This window comes from Orycteropus afer, unplaced genomic scaffold (assembly GCF_000298275.1).
Source record: "Orycteropus afer afer isolate SDZICR_OR568_19922 unplaced genomic scaffold, OryAfe1.0 scaffold00044, whole genome shotgun sequence".
NCBI lineage: Eukaryota > Metazoa > Chordata > Mammalia > Tubulidentata > Orycteropodidae > Orycteropus > Orycteropus afer.
In genome coordinates, this window is record NW_006921631.1 from 3204257 (window position 1) to 3211684 (window position 7428).

Consider the following 7428-nt stretch of genomic DNA (forward strand, 5'->3'; position numbering starts at 1 on the left):
TCTACTTCCATAGTGATACTGCCTTGGAAACCCAAGGAGGGGTCGCTATGAGTTGGGTCCAACTCGATGGCACATAACAACAACAACAACAACAACATAGGGTCAAGTTGGTGGATTGTATTGCTTAGCTCTTCTGCATCTTTGTTGAGTTTCTTTCCAGTTGTTTTGTATTTCATTGAAAGTAGTGTATTAAAGTCTCCTACTATGACTGTGGAGTCATCTATTTGCCTTTTCAACTCTTTTAAAGTGTGATTTATGTATTTTGGGGCGCTTTCATTGGGTCCATAGTTACTTACTATGCTTATATCTTCTTGTTCAATTGATCCCTTAATCATTATATAATGTCCTTCCTTGTCTCGTATGGTGGTTTTTGTCTTAAAGTCAATTTGATCAGAAATTAATATTGCCACTGCTGCTCTTTTATGGTTGTCATTTGGTTTATATATCTTTTTCCAACCTTTGATTTTGAGTCTATTTTTGTCTTTGTCTACAAGGTGGGTCTCTTATAGATAGCCTATTGATGGATTTTGTTTTCTTATCCTTTCTGAAACTCTCTATCTCTTGAGTGGTGCATTTAATCCATTAACACTCAGTGTAATTATTGACAGGTAGGAATTGGTTGCTGTCATTTTGTTATATGTTTTTTCATGTTGTCCATGGTTTCTTTGTTCTATATTATTTTCTGTGCTGAGCTCATTTTGTTTATGAATAGTGTTATCATTTCCTTTGTTGCTGTTGTTTTAGTATTTGCCGAATATTTGTGCTTGTCCTCTTTTTTATTATGATGTGGAGGTTTATCATTATTGTTTGAGATTACCCTGTGATTTAGAATTTTCTCCCTGAGTTTGGAATAGTCCAATATATGTTGCAGCTCTCTTGATTTCCTCACCATGTAGAAGTGGCCAACAATTTTTCTACTAGTGTATTTGTATGTTCTGTGAGAATTTCCAGGTATGTAGTAGATCTGATAAGGGACAAGGTTGTAGGGACAGCCATTACCCGGAGGGAGCAAGTCGTTGGACCTGTGGACTTGGGACCATAGTTGTAGGGGACATCAAGCTCAATTGGCATAACATACTATACAAAAACATTGTTCCACATCCTACTTTAGTGAGTAGCAACTGGGATCTTAAAAGCTTGCAGGCAGCCATCTAGATGAAACGATGGGTCTCTCCTCATACAGAGAAAAGAAGAATGAAGAAATCCAAAGACCCATGGAAACAATTAGTCCAGGTGACTGGTACACCATGTGAACAATGTGGAACACAACCCAAAATCATTAAAAAAAAAAAAAAGTATCAGGTTTGCTGGTCTGATAGAGTCTGGTGGAACTGCTGAGACTATGGCCTCTAGCTTCCCTTTGGGTCTGGAATTGAACCCACTCCTGTGGCTTCCAGCCAAACAAAAACAGGCATGTGAACTTAACATTTACCTGAGGTAGATACATTCCTTGGAGAGACCAAACATGGGAGAATAGAAGGGCTGTGTATGCACAGGGAGACAGCTCAGGGGGTAGGAGTGCATGGGAGGGAAGGACACAGAGAAGAGGTAACTATGGGGAGGAAGGGAAGGACAGGTATTGAATTGTGGGAATTTGCCATCAATGTCATGATGTAGTGTATGTAAACTGTTGTATGCAAAATGAATTTCTTCTGTAAATTTTCACCCAAATCACACACACACACACACACACACACACAACCCTGCTTTTAAAGAGCTTATTATATTCCATTGGGATAGATATAGTTACTATATTAAGTAAAACATGCATGATATTTTAAAATGTTTCGTGGTATAGGGAAAAAATGAGCAGGGTAATGGGGATTGAGTAGTGGTGGTGGATACAATTTAATAGGAGGTGGCTGTCAAATATTTTGCCAGGTGTCAAGGTGGTCAGTTAGGACAAGGAGCCAAAATGAAAATAACAAAGACTTTTATTCACGTACTGTGGCAGTACTACTAGAGGCTGAAAGGAGAGACACTGGCTTCCCAATGTTCTGTTTTCCTCAGAGTAATGGCACCAGATGTGGGTCAGATGGATGCATTGCAGATGTGGAGGAGAGATTGTCTCATTTCTGAGGAGCACCAAACAAAGGGCTGCTGGCTTATGCTTCTATGGGGTTAGGGGGGAGGGAGAGGGCTAAGGGTGGAAAGGTACAGAGTCAGAACAGCTAAAAATACCTTATCTTGGTAGAGGTGTCTGGAAGTGTCTCAGCTGAGTACTCTGATACGTAGTCTTCTGAATTGGGCATCTGGGCTAGGAATGCAGCTATGTATATGAGTATGATTGGTCTGAGGGAGCTGAATCTGGTGTGGCAAGGGTACCCCCCCTCCATACTCCCAATGCTTGCCAAGCAGAGTCTAGTTAATTGCCTATGGTTGAGCCTGAAATATCACACATAGATATTGGGTTGGAGATGGACTCCTCAGAGTCCAGAGTCAGTCTCAAAGACAAATTGTTAGTTGAATGAAGACTTGAGAGTGGGAAAAGATAAGCCTTGAAGATTTTGGGGAAGAATATTCCAGAAAGTAGGACAGCCAGTCAGAGGGCTCTTAGGTTGAAGCATGCCTATTGTGTTCAAGGAATAGTGTGGCTGGGGCAATGTAAGATAGGTTGAACGTTAACAGATATGAGGTAAGACAGGTAATTGGAGGCCAGATCTGTAGGGCCTTATAGGCCCTTCAAAGGCACTGACTTTTACTCTGATAGAAATAGACTAAAATATGAATCTGAGGGTTTGAAGCAGAGAAATGATACAGTTCAATTTAGATTTTTTACAGAGGAGTGACTGCTTTTTTGAGAGTAGATGTAGGGATGCATTGTCCCCTTGTATGAATGACAGCCTCCTGGTCTATGTTCAGGTTTCTCATGAGCATAATTCAGTGTTCCAGAATTCCCATTCTTTGCGTTGTTATCCATAATTTGTTATGATCCACACAGTTGAATGCTTTTGCAAAATCCATAAAATACAGGTAAACCTATTTCTGGTATTTGCTTTCAGCTAACATCTATCTGATATCAGCAGTGATATCCCTCATTCCACATCCTCTTCTGAATTCAGCTTGCATTTCTGGAAGTTCCCAGTCAGTACACTGCTGCAATTGTTTTTGAATTATCTTCAGCAAAATTTTACTTGCTTGTGATATTAATGATATTGTTTGATAATTTCCACATTCACCTTTCTTTGGAATGGGCACAAATACAGATTTCCTCCAGTCAGTTGGCAAGGTAGCTGTCTTCCAAATTTCTTGGCATAAAAGAACGAGCACCTCCAGTGCTGCATTTATTTGTTAAAACATCTCAATGGGTATTCTGTCAATTCCGAGAGCCTTGCTTTTCACTGATTCCTTTAATACAGCTTGGACTTCTTCCTTCAGTACCATTGGTTCTTGATCCTATGCTACCTCCTGAAATGGTTGAACATAGACCAGTTCTTTTTGTACAAAAAAAAAAAAAGTCACTGCTGTTGAGTTGGATCTAACTATCTGACTCATGGTGACCCCTCCTTGGGTTTCTGAGGTGGTATCGCTATAGAAGTAGATTGCCCCATCTTCCTCCTGAGGAATGGCTGGTGGGTTTGAACCACCAGGCTTCTGGTTATCGGTCAGATGCCTTAGGCACTACACCACCAGAGCTACTTTCTTTTTGTACGGTAACTGTGTATGCCTTCCATCTTTTGATGTTTCCTGCGTCGTTCAGTATTTTCCCCTAGATTCCTTCAATATTGCAACTCAAGCCTTTAATTTTTTTTTTTCAGTTTTTTCAGCTGAAACATGCTGAGTGTTCTTCCCTTCTGATTTTATAACTCCAAGTCTTTGCACATTTCATTATAATACTTCACTTTGTCTTTTCAAGGAACCCTTTGAAATGGTCTGTTCAGCTCTTTTATTTCATTATTTCTTCCATTCACTTTAACTACTCTGCACTCGAGAGCAAATTTCAGCCTCTTCTGACATCCATTTTGGTCTTCTCCTTTTCCTGTCTTTTTAATAACCTTTTATATTCTTCATGTATGATATTGTTGATGTCATCCCACAAGTCGTATGGTCTTCAGTTAGTGGTGTTCAAGTCATCAAATCTGTTCTTCAGATGGTTTCTAAATTCAGGTGGGTTATAATCAAGGTCATATCTTGGCTCTTATAGACTTGTTTTATTTTTCTTCAACTTCAACTTGAACTTCATATGAGCAATTGATAGTGGTAAAAGGGCATGTGTGTGGCATCTCTGACCTCCTCTAGCTTCACCAGAGCAAGACAGAATTACCATCAGCAGCCCAATTATTCCTATGAGGCCAGATATACTGCTACCCTCAAACCTTTCTACGAATTTTGACAATAGCTTTCCCTCTGACAGCACTCACTACTTCTCTTCTGGGGTTGATAATTCATTGCAATGGCCACACACAACTCATAGACTGTACTCATGATTATGGGGCTTATTAGGGATTTAACAGGCTACAATTCAGGTTCAGGAACACGCTCAAGATAACAGTTCTATGATCAGGACAGTCTCCCCTCTGCTGTACCCTCAGACGTACCTCTCTGGCCCTTGTCCTCTTGGTGTGGCCTCTGCCATTCTTGGGCAAGTGTTACAGAGTTCTTTTTAGCTCTGCCAATAGATACATCTAGGTACATCCAACTCCGTCAGCAAGGCTCCTGCCCAAGGGCACTCACCTTTCTTGCTCTGTGGGCCAGGTAACCCACTATGTCTTATGCCCTTGGTTCCACTGTGACCTTCTCTCTCTGCTGGAGCATCTCTCTCTGCCGAGGCATCTCTGATAAGGAGGTCCAGTGCAGGGATCTCTGGTCCAAGGATATGCTTTAGTTCACCTCCAGCTCTTCTCTCTTGATGGAGTGAGATCCCCTTTCTGCCTCTAAGAAGGCTTATTTAGGCCTGGCAGAGTGACAAAACTAACCAATCCCAACATAAGAGTTCTACTCACCTTATTTTCATGGTCCCACCCAGTAATTCAGTGGAAGTTACAAAGACTATGGCTAGAAAAGCCATACCAAGTAATTCACTGTACCACAGATGGTTTGTTCCACAGTTAGCTCCTGGTATGTAATCATCCTGACTTATGATACTTAAGCTTCTGAATGGCCTCTTTCCACAGATGTAGTCGACTTGATTCTTGTGTATTCCATCTAGTGAGGTCTATGTGTAAAGTCACCATTTATGGTGTTGAAAAAGGTATTTGCAGTGAGTAAGTTGCTGGTCTTGTGAAATTTTGTGATGTGCTCTCCAGTTTCATTTCTTTTACCAAGGCCATATTTTCCAACTACTGATGCTTCTTTTTATTTATTTATTTATTTATTTTTTATTGTGATTTGGGTGAAAGTTTACAGATCAAATTCATTTTCCATACAACTGTTCATACACATTTTGTTTCATGACATTGCTTGCAATCCCTGTAACGTAACAGCTTTCTTCCCACTTCCTCCCTGTGGTTACCTTTTTCCTGTGTCCTTCTTTCCTATGCATTCCCACCTTCTGGGCTGTTTCCCTGTGCAAATACTGCCCTCTGATATCCCCTAGTTTGTCATGCTAAGGAGTGTACCTGTCTAAATGTTCACTGTATATGCCTGTTTATTGTTTGGCTATAAGCCACAGGAGTGAGTTCAATTCCAACCCTGAAGGGTGATTAGGGGCCATAACCATGGGGGTTTCACCAGTCTCTATCAGATCAGTAAGCCTAGTCTTTCTTATGATTTTGAGTTTTGCCCTACATTTTTCTCCCATTCTATTCAGGATCTCCTATTTTGATCCATTCTGAGTGGTTGACAGTGGTACCTAGGCACCATCTTGTTCTTCTGGTCTCATGGTCATGTAGGCTGAGGTTCGCATGGTCCACTAGTCCCTTGGACTAATTGTTTCCATGAATCTTTGATTTATCTCATTCTCCTTTGTTCCAGATGAGGCGAGGCCAATTGTTGCATCTAAGATGGTCACTTGCAAGCTTTTAAGACCCCAGTTGCTACTCACCAAGTGGGATGCAGAACAATGTTTTTGTATAGTATGTTTGTTTTTGGTTTTTGGTGAATACCTTCTTTGGTGAAGTGTCTGTTCATGTCTTCTGACTATGTTTTAAGTGGATTGTTTGTCTTTTCGATGTTGAGGTGTTGGAGTTATCTGTAAATTTTAGAGAAAAGTCCCTTGTCAGATAATGTCGTTGCTGAATGTTTTTTACCCAATTTGTAGGTTCTCTTATTACTCTTTTGGAGAAGTCTTTTGATGTGTGTAGAATTTACTTTTTAGAAGGTACCAATCATCTAGTTTATACTCTGCTGTTCATATATATATATTTTTAAATTTTGTGCATTTTTACTTATGTTGGTAGTCCTATTAATGCCATATATTAGGGCTCTTAAGTTTGTCCTGGTTTTTTCTTTGATGAACTTTATAGTCTTAGGTTTTACATTTAAGTCTTTGATAAATCTGGAGTTAATTTTTGTGTATGGTGTTGTGATGGTTATGTTTGTATGTCAACATGGTTAGGCCTGGTTGAGTGGCTGGGCAGCTGGATGTAGTATTCCCCATGATGAGACTGGTAATCAGCTCCATGGTGGAATCAACTGTGAGCAGCTCAGTAGCTGCCTTTGGGTATGTGGTCTGCTTCCTGTGTATAAGGAGAAGCTTTGAGGATGGTCTCTAGCCTATTGCATGCTTGGACCCTACATATAGCCATGTCGTTGCTCAGCAGCCTGCTATGCTCTGCCGACCTTGGGACTTACAGTGGACTTAAGTTAATGGCCTGCCATGTGGATTGGTAACATCGGCACTGTGCCTTTTTTCTTGTCAACCTTGGGGCTTCTCAGCCTCAGCAGCTGGCAGCTGTCTGAGTGAAGAAAAGCCTCTAGCTCCAGTGGGCCGGGAGCAGGAGGCAGAGCTGGACCCCAAGGTTGAGGGGCTTTCACCCAGCCTCTAGAGCCTGGCACTTTGAACTTGGACTTATAGCTTTCAAATTGTAAGAATAAACTCCTGTTTGTTAAGGCCATCCCATTTGTGGTATATTCTTGTTAGAGCGGAACTAGGTAACCAGAACAGGTGTGAAATACGGATCTTGTTTCATTTTTCTTATAATGGATATCCAGTTTTCCCAGCACCATTTGTTAAAGAGACTGTCTCTACCCCATTTAATGGATTTTGGCCCTTTCTCAAAGATAAGCTGACACTAGATGGATGGATCTATTTCTGAGTTCTTAATTTTGTTCCACTGCTGTATGTGTCTGTTGTACCAATACCAGGCTGTTTTAAATATTGTGGCTATGTAGTAGGTTTTAAGATCTGGGAATGTGAGATCTTTGTTCTTCTTTTGCAGTAGTACTTAGCTTAACCAAGGACTTTTTCCTTTCCCTATAAAATTAGTGATTGTTTTTTCCATGTCTTTAAAGAATGTCGATAGGATCTGGATTGGAATTGCATTGAAT